Below are 14,594 nucleotides of genomic sequence, written 5' to 3'. Positions count from 1 at the left end.
CGAGCGCGCTTAACGACAGAGTTTCCTCCATGGTTAAACCCACTGTGCTTGCAACCCTATTTGCAAAACCATCACCAAGTGTTGTGCCTGATGAACCTTTCATTAGAAAGCCCCTTAAGCTCATTAATTGATAATTAGGGGATATTTTCCATAACTTGGTGAAGGTTTTGCAAATGGGGTTGCAAGTAGAGCGGGTTTAACCATGGAGGAAACTCTATAGTTGAGTGTGCTCGAGCTAGAGTAGTACTAGGATGGGGGACCTCATGGGACATCCCAGTACTTCACCTCTATGACCATCACCTAGATCCAATTAGTGCTAAGTGTTCCATTTGTTATCATGAGAGATGGGTTTATGTGAACCACTACCCATGAAACACGGGTCACTGAGTTTGACTCAAAAACTGCACAATTGAATCTTGGTAGCAATATCACAACTTGAGTTTGTTTCTTTGATTTGAGTTGGCTATCTGAGATGCTATATCCCATTTTGAGAGGATACTACATCTGTTTGTTGCAAAGATTTTCACCAATATTCATTTCATGGTTTGAGTAATAAAATTTGTAGGTCACTTAGCTTTTCTATGTCACTTCGATGAGTGAAACCAAAGAAACTACATTGGTTGTGCCAATGAATAGTCCAACATCACGCGACTTCAAAAATGGATGACACAAAAGTGTGCTAAAACATGCATTGAATGAAATGAACTTTTGTCATACTGAAAATGTCAACCACTTGTCTGCAATCATGTTGACATATGAAAAGCTGCTTTTGTGGTAAGAAAAACTTAGTTTAAAAAGGCATACAATGATCTTGTTGCATTTATGCTCATCAAAAATCAAAATGAAGTTTGCAATCTTAGGTGTTTAGGCAATGAGTTGAACATTGAAAATTGAGATGATGTAGTGATATGCAATAATGTGTTGTAATTTGCAATAGGGGAGAGGACCCAACAATTGAGCACCTCACTGCACACTTCTCAAAATCCCATGTGAAAATATCATTCCCAATTTTTTACAGCACCTTACTTGGCAAGTCATCAACTTATATCTAAGGTTTTAGGTCTACACCATCAATTATGATGCCACATCAGCTTTTTTCCGAGGTTTCCACATCAACCCAAAGAAAAATTGAAATCAATGGTTATGCAAAAAGGATCCATACTTGTGCAGCTGTTGTGGCATCATGTCATTGTTTTCTTTTTACAACTAAAGGTACATTTCATTCAATTATGGGTAGTCATCACTGTACTAACAACTTTAAAGTCATTACTTTTGGTGCAATGTTGTCAAAAAAATTGGACATTAAGTCAAGAGTATGGATATTAAATCAATAAGTGTGGGTATCAAATCAACAACTCCTATTGCAGCCATTGGAACTCATTCAGGTATTAGATCCTTTCCCCTATGTTGCAATGACATATCATTAATGGATTTTGTTCAATGAGGGACAATACTTGTTAGGACTTGACATAAAATGGTGAGTACCAAACTGGGCTGCCAAATTTGGGGCATAGGGACTTGGGACCTAGATTTGGTGAGCTTAGTTAGACTTGTTGGACTTGGGGAATATGGATGAGCAAGCTCAATTGTGGCAGGGGAAGCTTAAAAACATCATAAGTGAAGAATAAATTTAAAAACTATTGACTTAAAATTACCTCTAAGCCTTTAAAAGCACACTCATTTCATCTGGAACTCCAATTAGAAGAAAAAGAAGGAAGATTGGATCCAAAATCACATTCTACAGAAAAAATAATCAACACACAAGTTTAGCAACAAACATTGATTGAAATACCATTCGTGTTTGTTTGTGATAGCCCTTGGAGAATTTAAAAGAGAATGTGATGCATTAGTAAGAGCCCACACTTGATTTGAAACAAATTTGAAGAGACATTTTTGTATTAAATCTTTTTTTCAATAATTTCTCAAGATTATTTACATCATCCTACTTTCCTAAGATTATGTACATTATTGTTAAAATACATTTAGGTGCCAAAATAAAGTTCATTGCATTGACGTGCTACTCCCATCTCACTTGCCATATTTATATAAGGCATTTGAAATGCAAGCTAGTAGATAACAAGCGGCAGAAGGGTTTGAGAGAAACCTAGATGGATTCTTTTGCTAAATAATTCAGTCAATCTCTTTGAAGATCAATTACTTTCTGTCTCAAATCATACCAAACATCCTGTAGTTTTCTATGAAACATGCATCAGTCACTGAGCTTTTGTTTTTTTCCAGCTTTTAGTTTGTAACAGGGCAATGGTCTTACTGCACAATTTTCAACTTGTAAGCACAACATATATCAGGAGTGTTGTATTGCTCTCTGAGCTGGAATTAGTAGTAGTTTGCCTGCATGACTGTTGATGCTAATTTTTCTTTGCAGTAAGATCTCTCTCTCTCTCTCTCTCATACATAGATTAATAGCTATTTTTTGGATGCGTGTACTTATATTTTACTCATTTAATATCATTCTGATTTCTAAACTTCTCTGATTTTAAAGAAGTCCATTTATTAGAAAAGTTGCTGACCCTCAACTGTATTACTGGATCAATCCTTTTGAACCTTATATATCCACTAAGGAAACACAATAATGGTGATTACTCAGACACCAAATTAGGAATCCTTTGATAGTTTTAAACAAAAAGCATCTCTATTAAGACATCCACAAAAGAAATAGAATAGTAATATTCATTGTTGTTCACAGCAAAGTACGTAATTTGTTATCACAGCCACTGTCTAAACGATAGAGACATTCAAGAACAAGAACATATGCCCCATTAGTTGACATTGTAAGTGAGCATCTTGTAAGACAGAAGTATTCTAACCATAGAATAATGACCATTTAGGAGCAATTCTGTGCATAAATAGATTAAGTTTTGCACTATATGATTGACTAAGACAACTATAGAGGAGAATACGTATTAGAAAATAGAAATAGAAATACTCACATTATACCATAATTGATAAATTTCTGCAAATATATGCCACACAATAATGTACATAGGTATCGATACCAACCATACTTTTTGTAGAATTGGATAACAAAAGGTACTGTAGCTGAATTTGACAGTCACTCCACATAATCAACATAGTTACAACTCAAATATATGTCACTCGTGTATTTAAATTTTACATTATTCAATTAGTCAAGTCATACCCATATTGTAGTAAATGTCCTCTACAGCTATGTCTAAATGAGAATTATAACAAAAGATCAGAATTTCAACTTCAAGTCAGAAAATAAATAAAGAAACTCTATAATTTAAAATGCAATGACGATTGTCTTAAAAATAAAAAAATAAGCTTTGCCGGGGCTTTCTTTGTGCTTTGATTGCTGTAGATTTACAGAGAGCTTTTAAGGATTCTAATCTGTAGTGGTAATTAGTTTCTCCCGTGGTTCTGAATTTGGGGGGACCTTGTATCTTCCTCCTTGTGTCCCTTCATCTCATTGTTTTATCCCCCATTTGTCAAGGATATGTTGGTTGGTTTTGACTCATACAAACTAGAGAAGGAGATTTATGTAGAAAAGGCAAGAAGAGATTAGATCAGCCTGCTAGAAACCTTAGCCTCTATTACGATCATATATGGTTTCTATTGTCTCTGTTTAGTATCTAATGGTTACCTATTGTAATCTTCTATAAATATTAGAATGTTTTTAATATTTAGTTTTCTATTTCTACAATTAGAATGTTTCTATTCTTTACGATTGTTTCTTCAGGAAACATCATTCAGTCTCTTGTATAAATTGATCTCTTTATCACTGTTAATAACAAGCAAGTATCTTTACCAATTACTTCCGTAATATGGTATCAGAGCCAATACTTTAAATTTTTTCGAAAATAATTATAATTTCTTAGCTGAAATTATCTACCTTTTATTTTCGAAATTATTTACATGCATATTTGCTTCCAACACTTTCCATAATTGAACTAGGGTTTCCGGTTTGAGAGATCTGAATCCACCAACTTTTGGTTCAGTTTTGCAACCAACTTTTGTCTAGATCTGTCTGTTTTTTCTAAACATTTTTGCCATTTTTTGTTTTTTTTGCAATAGGGTCATTTTTGCTCAAAACCCTAATTTTCAAGTTTGGATTTTTTTTTGAAGATTTTAGATTTGTGGTGGGTTTTTCAAGAGCTCAACTGGGTTGTCGTTAGACTTTTTTGGGTGCTTCGATTTTTGCGCCTCAATTTTTGAGCCAGCCAATCCAAGGTACCATCAACAGACATCCTTTGCTCTAGATTCAAAAGGCTTTTGGAAAAAGAACATTAAATGCAACTATTGCCACAAGTATGGGCACATGAAGGTTGAATGTCGGAAGCGTTTAGCTGCCCTATCTTAGCAATTTGGTTTGCAGCCCACTTTGAATAGTGCGAAGCACCTTGAGTAGACAGAATCTGCCTTTTATATTTTTTCACAGCTTCGTGCTTTGGATAGATTAACCATTAAGGGAGGTTATTATGATAATAGATAGTTTCTATTATCTTTGTTTAGTATCTAATGGTTATCTATTGTAATCTTTTGTAAATATTAGAATGTTTCTAATATTTAGTTTTTTGTTTCTAAAATAGAATGTTTCTATACTTTATGATTGTTTCTTAAGGAAACATTGTTCGGTCTCTTGTATAAATTGATCACTTGATCACTGTTAATAACAAGCAAATATTTTTCCCAATTACTTTCGTAATATCTATAAGCCATATTAGTCTCAATTGGCATGAATCCATATATTTTTGAATTTTGAAGAAATGTTTGTCCTTTCCATGACTGATGTTTGATTTCTATATTCACTAGAGCTTAAATCCCCTTGGATAATAGGTACTTTTGGGACAAAAGAATTAGAAAACACAGTAGAATATGATATCTAATTATGTGATAAATAGTTACTTTATCACAACTTTTCATAGTTACTCGAGTTTGCTATTTTGGCTCGAGAACCTTGCTTGGGTTTGAACCAGTTCGAAATATTGGTGCACTTCGAACCAGGTTTGACCAGGGTGTTAGGATAAACCACGGACAGAAATAAAAACTACATGCAAATATAACCAATAACAGAAAATAATAGAACACACAGAAATGAATACAAGGCACCAAGATTTAACGTGGTTCACCCAATCCTTGGGCTACGTCCACCAAACAGCAAGTCCGATCTTATTATAATCCAGTGATTACAACTTGATTACAATCCGTAATCCCTTACAGCTCAATACCGCTGCAAGAACCAATTTCGTATCACCACACATATATAAAAAATACCCAACCCTAAGCCCTTTTTATACAAGTATTAAACCGCTTTAGGGTTATAACATGTCGGCCATAATATGTCGGCTACCATGTCGGCTACTTCCCAAAAAATGTACAGTACTTTCCTGATTAGTCACCACAATCTAACACATGGTTCGATTTTCCTTGGGTTGGTTCGAAACCACAGTCCAAATTTTGAACTTGGGTGAATTTTGGTTGCCCAGATCGAATTTGGGTGAATTTGGACAAATTTGGGATCTAAGATTCAAGGTACATAATTTAAATATTATTTTAATTGTTTACATGTCATGTCTTCATAGATTGCAAGTTCATCCGCTTAGAGATAAATTGGAGCACATATTCTTTCATCCATTCAATGAAGCACAATAGGTTGCAATAAAAAAGAGTGGAGAACTTGGTGTTTGTGCATTACAACTTTTGTCTAGATCCGTCTGTTTTTCCTAAACATTTTTGCCATTTTTTGTGTTGTTTTGCAATAGGGTCATTTTTGCTCAAAACCCTAATTTTCAAGTTTGGAATTTTTTTTTTAGATTTTAGATTTGTGGTGGGTTTTTCAAGAGCTCAACTGGGTTGTCGTTAGACTTTTTTGGGTGCCTCGATTTTTGCGCCTCAATTTTTGAGCCAGCCAATCCAAGGTACCATCAGCAGACATCCTTTGCTCCAGATTCAAAAGGCTCTTGGAAAAAGAACATTCAATGCAACTATCGCCACAAGTATGGGCACATGAAGGTTGAATGTCGGAAGCGTTTAGCTGCCCTATCTTAGCAATTTGGTTTGCAACCCACTTTGAATAGTGTGAAGCACCTTGAGCAGACATAATTTGCATGATGCTTCTTATGTTTTTTCATAGCTTCGTGCTCTGGATAGATTAACCATTAAGGGAGGTTATTATGATAATAGATAGTTTCTATTATCTTTGTTTAGTATCTAATGGTTATCTATTGTAATCTTTTGTAATTATTAGAATGTTTCTAATATTTAGTTTTTTGTTTCTAGAATAGAATGTTTCTATTCTTTATGATTGTTTTTTAAGGAAACATTGTTCGGTCTCTTGTATAAATTGATCTCTTGATCACTGTTAATAACAAGCAAATATTTTTCCCAATTACTTTTGTAATATCTATAAGCCATATTAGTCTCAATTGGCATGAATCCATATATTTTTGAATTTTGAAGAAATGTTTGTCCTTTCCATGACAGATGTTTGATTTCTATATTCACTAGAGCTTAAATCCCCTTGGATAATAGGTACTTTTGGGACAAAAGAATTAGAAAACACAGTGGAATATGATATCTAATTATGTGATAAATAGTTACTTTATCACAACTTTTCATAGTTACCGGGGTTTGCTATTTTGGCTTGAGAACCTTGCCTGGGTTTGAACTAGTTTGAAATATTGGTGCACTTTGAACCAGGTTTGACCAGGGTTCGATTTTCCTTGGGCTGGTTCGAAACCACAGTCCAAAATTTGAACCTGGGCGAATTTTGGTTGCCCAGATCGAATTTGGGTGAATTTGGACAAATTTGGGATCTAAGATTCAAGGTACATAATTTAAATTTTATTTTAGTTGTTTACATGTCATGTCTTCATAGATTGCAAGTTCATCCACTCAGAGAGAAATTGGAGCACATATTCTTTCATCCATTCAATGAAGCACAATAGGTTGCAATAAAAAAGAGTGGAGAACTTGGTGTTTGTGCATTACAACTTGCATCTCTTCTCACACAAGACTAAAGAATACAAAGAAGGGGAGACAAAGAGGTGGGATGTAAATGCAGAGTTGGCGGATTTGGATATTTCTGCTTCTCAACTTACAATTGAAGACTTTGAAGATTTTGATGACCATACTATTGTTGTTGATGCTGATTCCATTGGCCTTATCTCTATTGCTGAGTCAACTAATGTGAAAGGAGTACGAGGTGGAGAAGAAGAAGACGATGATGATGAAAAAGATGAATATTAAAATTTTATACATTATGATTAGTTGACTTGAAGTTGAGAGAATGATACTTGAACTTGCTGTTATGATTCAAGGATCATGATTTACTTTTAATGTTTTGAATCTTTGATGTTGAACTTGAAAATTGAAATATGGTATGATCTTTATTCATGGTGCTATGATTACAACTTATGTGTTTAAAGTTTATGCCTATCGTATTTTTGTTGTTTAAATGATTAACTTAGTTTACATCATATGATTTTATGATACCCTATGCTTCTAGGCTTCATAAATATGTATATATACAAATTTTTATAATTTTTACATGCTTTTGTAGGAATGAACCCAAAACCCTTTCCAAAATTTTACAGCACCGGCGAACTGGTTCTTTGAACCCGTATTTCAAACCAAACTTGAATTGGTAACTAAGCAATTTTTGCTAATGAATTTGAAAGAAATGGTGTTATTGGGAAAGGTCCTTATTTCTTTTGAAATACAACCTTTTATGAAGCAGTTGCATCTATTCTTCAAGAAATTAAGGAATTTACATCCTTGGTTGGAAAAAATTGGAAACCCTTGTAAATTATTAGACACAAAATCCTAGCCAACTGCGAGAATCTTTGAACACATTGCTAAACAAAACCCTAGCTGAGGATACTCGTAAAAAATCACAATGTTGTACTGAAACTGCCCTGGGCACATCACTTTTTTGATCATCCAAACTACTGTAAATACTTGACCATTGATTGCCACTGAACTACCATTTCACATCTGTCATGTGTGGTGGTTTATGCAATTGAAAGCCACTTTGAATATATTGAAAGATCCTTGAAAGCATCATTTCAAACCTATGCATTTTTATTTAGGAGTGCTTCCCTTTGTTTAGAGTTTTATGCTTTAAAATAGGTTGGCATTCTTCTTATAAAACAACTCAATCTTTAAAGCACGTCCCCAAAAATGCATTAAAAAGGGTGTAGTTTTCTTTTTCATGTTTCCTCTAGACTGCACATGGAATTATTAGCATATTTTGTAATCCCTTATGGATAAGTCATGCCATTTCCTAGTTATGTTGATAATAAAATGCCCTATCATACAATTATATTTTAAAGTTAACCTCAGTGTTTTGTTTCGTTAGAATGATGTCACTGATGTGTAAGAAAAATGTATAAATGATGTAATGGGATGCAAAAAGAGAACATATATTTAATGAAACGTGTATGCCAAATTGGATCAGTTGTTTGAAGGATCATGCTGTAGTTTAAGAATGCTCATTTATTGAAGACGTCTCTAAGAGACCATTGGAAGCAATAAAGAACAACTTTATATGGCACCATTAGAATAAACGAAGACCAGATAAATATAAACAATATTATTAACAACTTCAATAAGGAATCTAAGAATTATTTAAGAACAAACTTTCAAAACAGCGACTATGGACTGACTCACATAAAGAAGCAGTGATACTATTTTGAGAAAGAAATTAATGTAAACAAGATAGAGCTTTCAGATCATGAAATGAACAACATAATAAACATGAAGAATGGTATATAACAAATCAGGTTGAACTCCAACAAAATGATGTATAGAGCTGCGGCCATACTATCATGACAGTGTTAGTGTTTAAAAAGGAATAGATCTCGTGATACAAATTTCTTCATATGTTTCTGGATCTTGCTTTGTATGTGGAGATATCAAAATTTTTCTATTATTCTATTGAATAATATAGATTTGAACTTGACATCTCTCAGACAAAATACTTCACAACCAATTGCGGGGTCATCCCTTGTGGAGATATTAGTTGAGTCTGAAAAATTATAATAAACATCTAATTTTATCATTACAAGTGACATTTGTATATTGAGCGGCCATTAATTGAGGGAATTGATAAAATATTATGATGGAGAGCTAGCAAGGGAGTACACTAACATTCCATAATAGTGATTGTCATATTTATCATGGATATAAATCGTCAAGAGTTACTATGACTCCACTAATTGTTTGTGGCACAACACATAAAAGTTATGAGTGATCTATAAAGGTATAATGATAAACATAATGGGAGGTAATGGATCAGTTAAAAGGGGTTAATAATGATCCCTCCATGAAAGTGTAATGACTAGTCTCCAACACTAATGAAGGATACGATTAATATTGGTAATAACCAATAAGGGCATTATTGATTTGGTTGAATTGACAAAGCAACACAAAATATCTAACCGATGGTTAGAAAGAACGTAATAAGAGTTGATATTATAATCAGAAATTAAGATTGAATTATGAGAAGATGCATTAATAATTAATAACACTTGTATTAAAAAGAGGTGCGATGGTTATGCTTATAATGAGATATTTAATATCTTGTTTAATATAGGAGGATTGAAAGGGGGTAAAATTGAATTTAGTCCATTTCGTTTTTTTTTATCTTTTCTATATTATTCTTTCTTTTTTTTTTATGTTCTGTTTGGTTACAAAAATTGTCGAATGCGGCATTCATCTATGATGAAATAAGTTCTTTTTTGGTATTTGCACATTCTTAAACTAAGTTCCAGAATATCATTTGGGCCTATTTGTTTGATTTGGAAGAAGAGTTGGAATATGCATATTCTTTGTTTGATTGCAACAATTAAAATAAGAATTGGAATACGTTATTTTTTCTAATTTTAATATAAAAAGAAATTTATTTTGGTAATATTTTAGATAAATAAGATGTTTTATTTACAAAATTGGCCTTTATATTAAATTTTTTAAAGCCAAATTATTTTAAGTAGTCTATTTTAAATTTTTTTTTTACCACAACCTTTGAAATTGAAATGACATTATATTTATTGTAAAGTAAATTATAACTCTAGTTCTAAATTAAATTCTTCTCCTTCCGCTTCTCCTTCTTCTCCTTATCCTTCTTCTTCTCCTCCTCCTTCTCCTTCTACTCCTGCTCCTGCTCCTCCTTCTCCTTCTCCTTCTCCTTCTCTTTCTCCTTCTTCTTCCTCTATCCACAAAGATGTATGAATGCTTATATATATGTATGTATGTAGGTAGGATGTAGATGTCTTCACAAATGCAATGGATCTACAATCACCAAATAATCGACCATCAATGTAAATATGCTTGAACAAGGATGAAAGTGCAATGATAATTAATGTAAACACCCCCCTGCCCCTCCCTCCCACCTCCTCATGTCAAATCCTCTATCTCCTCTAAAGAAACAAGCTAGATCTATGGAAGGAAATGCATGCTTGATTGGATGCCTTCAATAAACTCTTTCTTTCATTGCTTGAACTCCTTGAATGCACCTTGGACTTGAATTATTAAGAGTGTCTTGCTTGTAAGAAAGTTGCGGTGGAATCAATTGAAAATTGACGGATACCAAAATGAGGGTAGATGGTCTCCCTTTATAGGTATTTTGGGATTCAAAATCAAGAGGCCTGACTACACAAGGAATGAAAAAGTGAAAACCCCTAAAATGGGACCTTGAATCCTACAAGTTAACAACCTCAAGTATAGGTCAAGTTCAACCTATACCACATATAGGTCAACTTGTGGGACCTATACCCAAGAAGGTCCACTTAATGAGAAAGTCTTAGAGATCTTGGGTGTGTAAACAGTTTGGGAACAAATAAAGGGGAAATGTAGAAAATCAAGCATAGATGCATCCATGTTCTAGGAGATTATTAAAATGGGTCCTAATAAGTCCTTGAGATTCCAAAGAAATGCATACTAACTTTTAGGATGGTAAATTTATCCCATGCTTTAGTGGGAGTATGAGACAAATACATACTCATTGTAAAGTAGATAAAATGCATGAGATGATCTTACCAAAGCTAAGGAGACAAAGAAATGTGAAGCCCCCAAGTGACTTAAGTGCTCATCAAATCCATAACTACTACAAGAGAGTCATTACTAAATAAATAGAAAAAGGGGAGAGGGTGTGTTTACCTAATTAAGGATTTGTGTGCTCATAAGGGACCACACATGTAAATGTGGAAAAATAGCCTTTAGGATTTGTGTCCCAATAAAGGATCCAAATGTATTGCAACGTCAAAACTAGTGTGTGTGCAACATTTGAGTAGAGTGTATGCCCCCCATGTTAAAGCTATTGCAAGTTCCTTAATGGGAGAAATGACTTTAGTAGAGTGTATATGCATCCACTAGACACATTTCCAATATGATATGCCCCCAAGAAAGGACAAATCAAGGGAAAGTAGCATATGACATAAAGAGAGCACAAGAGGATCTACCAACTTAGGGTTTAATATGATAATATCTTAAATATTATATCTAAATTAAATATCATCATTCTCTAAAGGAAGTAGAACTACAACACAATATAAGAAAAACATGTAAGAGTCACAGAGAATAAACTTTTTGAGTCAACATCATAGAGACCAAAATGAATACAAAATTGTCATTTTGGATCATCCCAAGTAGATAATCACACAGGCACAATTTTTTTTAAAAAGGGAACATGTCAAAACAACATGTAACAAAAAATAGAAGAACTGAGATACAAACAAAAGAATGATAATGACATTCTTGGTTCCTTTATCACCTTGTGTCAACAGAGAAATAAGGGTCATTTAGAGAAATCGAAATAAAAATTAAAACAAGAAGAACATTGTGGGGAAAACACATTACAATAGATAAATACACAAAGATCCATTGCACATGAGAAGCTAATCAATCATATCGCCCACTCCCCCATCTCTATCGGTAGTGTTTACAAAAGGTGGAAAAATTTCAAGAGGAGAACTATTAATTATAGTGAGAGGAACAATAGCCAATTCCAAACAAGGGCCATTTGTGAAGATGGGCCATTGTGTTGGTTACTATGAGTGATTGATAATTTTTGTGAAAGTGTAACTCATAAATCATGATCAATATCAATAGTCTCATTCATATAATTAGAATGACTAGCATGAATATCATCATTGGTATCAACAACACCATGATCAAGAGTATCCTCTTCATCTATATTAATTGTAATAGAATCCAAGATACAAATAACATTGTCATGTTTCTTCATTTTAACTTTGTCTAAATTCACTTACTCTATAGGGTCAAGCTTGAGTTTGTCAAAGGAAAGTGAATAATGAGTTGAAGAAGTATTTTGAGAAGCACATTCATGGGCTCCAAATTGATGCTTGTGATGACAATAATGACCATGCTAGTTATGATTGGTCTTAGTAGATGTTTGAGGCGGGGTAGGATCAATTAACATTGGGTCCTTTTCTTCTTGAGGTGGAATCTAGGTTGAGACATAACATGATGATCATTCTTGTAGGCAATAAGAGGTGGATAAGTAGGTAAAGGAGGAATGTGTGGTATTGGAAGAAGACCATAACTAGGATCATCCTTGGGTTTTCTATGTTTACAAATCATTTGGATCTTAAAGGCTTGGTATGAATGGAAGAGATAATCAAGACAAGATCAAGGTCAATGGAGCTTGAGGTGATTGAGGTATGGAAGGCCAAAAATGTAGTGCCTACCCTCCTTCACATCTTTTCTAGACATTGTTGTTGTTATTATCAAACTATGTTGGACTAGTTTTATGTTGATGGATTAGTAGTATTGTTTTGAGACTATCAGACATTATGTTATGGATTTAGTGGTTATATGATGAGATCATTTAGACTTTACATTTCATGTATGCATGATAATAATTACATTGCTTTCAGTTATTGTTGATGATTAGTCAGATGGTTTATTATTTCATGTGCTTTATTATGGATACTTACCCCATACTTGCATGTGTATGGTGTGCGTGTTTTCTTATGGTATGGCATTTCTAATATGGTTAAGGAAGGGATTCGTAGTCACCTGCTTAGTCGGGATCTACACGATGCACCACTTCCTGCCATTGTTTGCTTAGCTTAGCATTATATATTGTATGTACATGCATGGTTTTTCTGCAGGTTGCAGGTATCGGATATCGATTTTCCTGAATTGCCAGGATGAGCGTACCCTATTATACTATCTCAATGATAAGAGAAGGGAGATAAATTCTCAAGTCCAAATCCCAAACCCTTAAACCAATTGTCCTAGTGAGGTAGGAAAAGTATCTAGATATTTTACCCACCGAATGTGTCGGATGACATATTTCGTGATTTTTAACCCTTTAGACTGATTTTGTGTGAATTGCTCTATGATGGATTTTCATATTTGATCTTGGAGGTCTATGGTGGATTTTCTATTAATTAAGTCTTAATAAATAGATTTAATTAATAAATTAATTATTTGAGAAAATTAATATAAAATATCATGGGTTTTGATATTTTGATTATAATTAATTAAATGAGAATTAATTGAGGAAAAAGAATTAAATAAAAGAAAATTAGAAATTAAAATTAATAATAAAAATAAAATAATAATAAAGTAATAAATAAATAAAAGTTATAAAAATTAAAATGAAAGTTATAAAAAATTTAAATAAAAATTATATAAAAAGTAAATTGGAGTTATAAGCTTGCATGGGAGTTAATGCACCTTTTCATTTATCATATGTCAACAACACGGGGATTAGTGCATCAATTAAGCACATGGTGTCTACAACCCTATGACTCATCTAGAAGGTTGGAAAAGACACATGCTTAGTTGGTGACACCTTCTAGCTGTTTCTAGAAGCATTCTAGATGTTTCCTGAGAGCTCTTTATATTCAGGCTTTCCTAGAAGCTTAGACATAGCGTAGAGAGCATTTGGAGCATTGGAGGACTAGTGAACTCTGAAGAAGGGAGGAGCTTGCCCTGCGGGTTTTTTGAGGAAGAGTGAATTAGCATCAGAATCCAGGTAGATTCTTGTGATTTTACTTATGCTATTTTTGCATTTTGCATTCCTTGTCTTCTTTGTGTCTTCCATATGTCTTTTGGGGGTTTTTTCTATTTAATTTGTATGCATTCTCAATATGAGTAGTTAAAATTGATTATATGCATAGATCTGAAAAGTTCACGGGGCTAGGGTTTAAATTGTAGCAAAATCCATTAGATTAATATTTGGATAAATTTGAGATTAAAAGTTTATAGAAAAATTCTAAAAAAATTAGAATTTCTAAATAAACTGTGTATATACATGTAATGCAAATATGGAAGACACATATATGTATAAATATACATGCATATAAAACGTAATAATAATTATATATATATTTATATATGTATGTATGTATGTATATATATATATATATATGTAATATGTAAATATGTTATTAATAGATTTAAATTATTATTATTTGATAAATGATTAAAGGTTCATAATTTAATTGTTTTAAATTATTAAATAAAGTATATTGATAGTTTGGTGGGGGACGTTTTCAAACAAAGATTATAATTGAAAGATGGATTTTAAGGAAAATTTTTATTCATCGAAAATAATATATGTGTTAGGAAAACTGTACAAAATG

This window comes from Cupressus sempervirens, chromosome 9, assembly GCF_028749045.1.
Source record: "Cupressus sempervirens isolate cs-2001-9-10 chromosome 9, ASM2874904v1, whole genome shotgun sequence".
Lineage (NCBI taxonomy): Eukaryota > Viridiplantae > Streptophyta > Pinopsida > Cupressales > Cupressaceae > Cupressus > Cupressus sempervirens.
Note: the sequence above shows the minus strand (reverse complement) of the source record.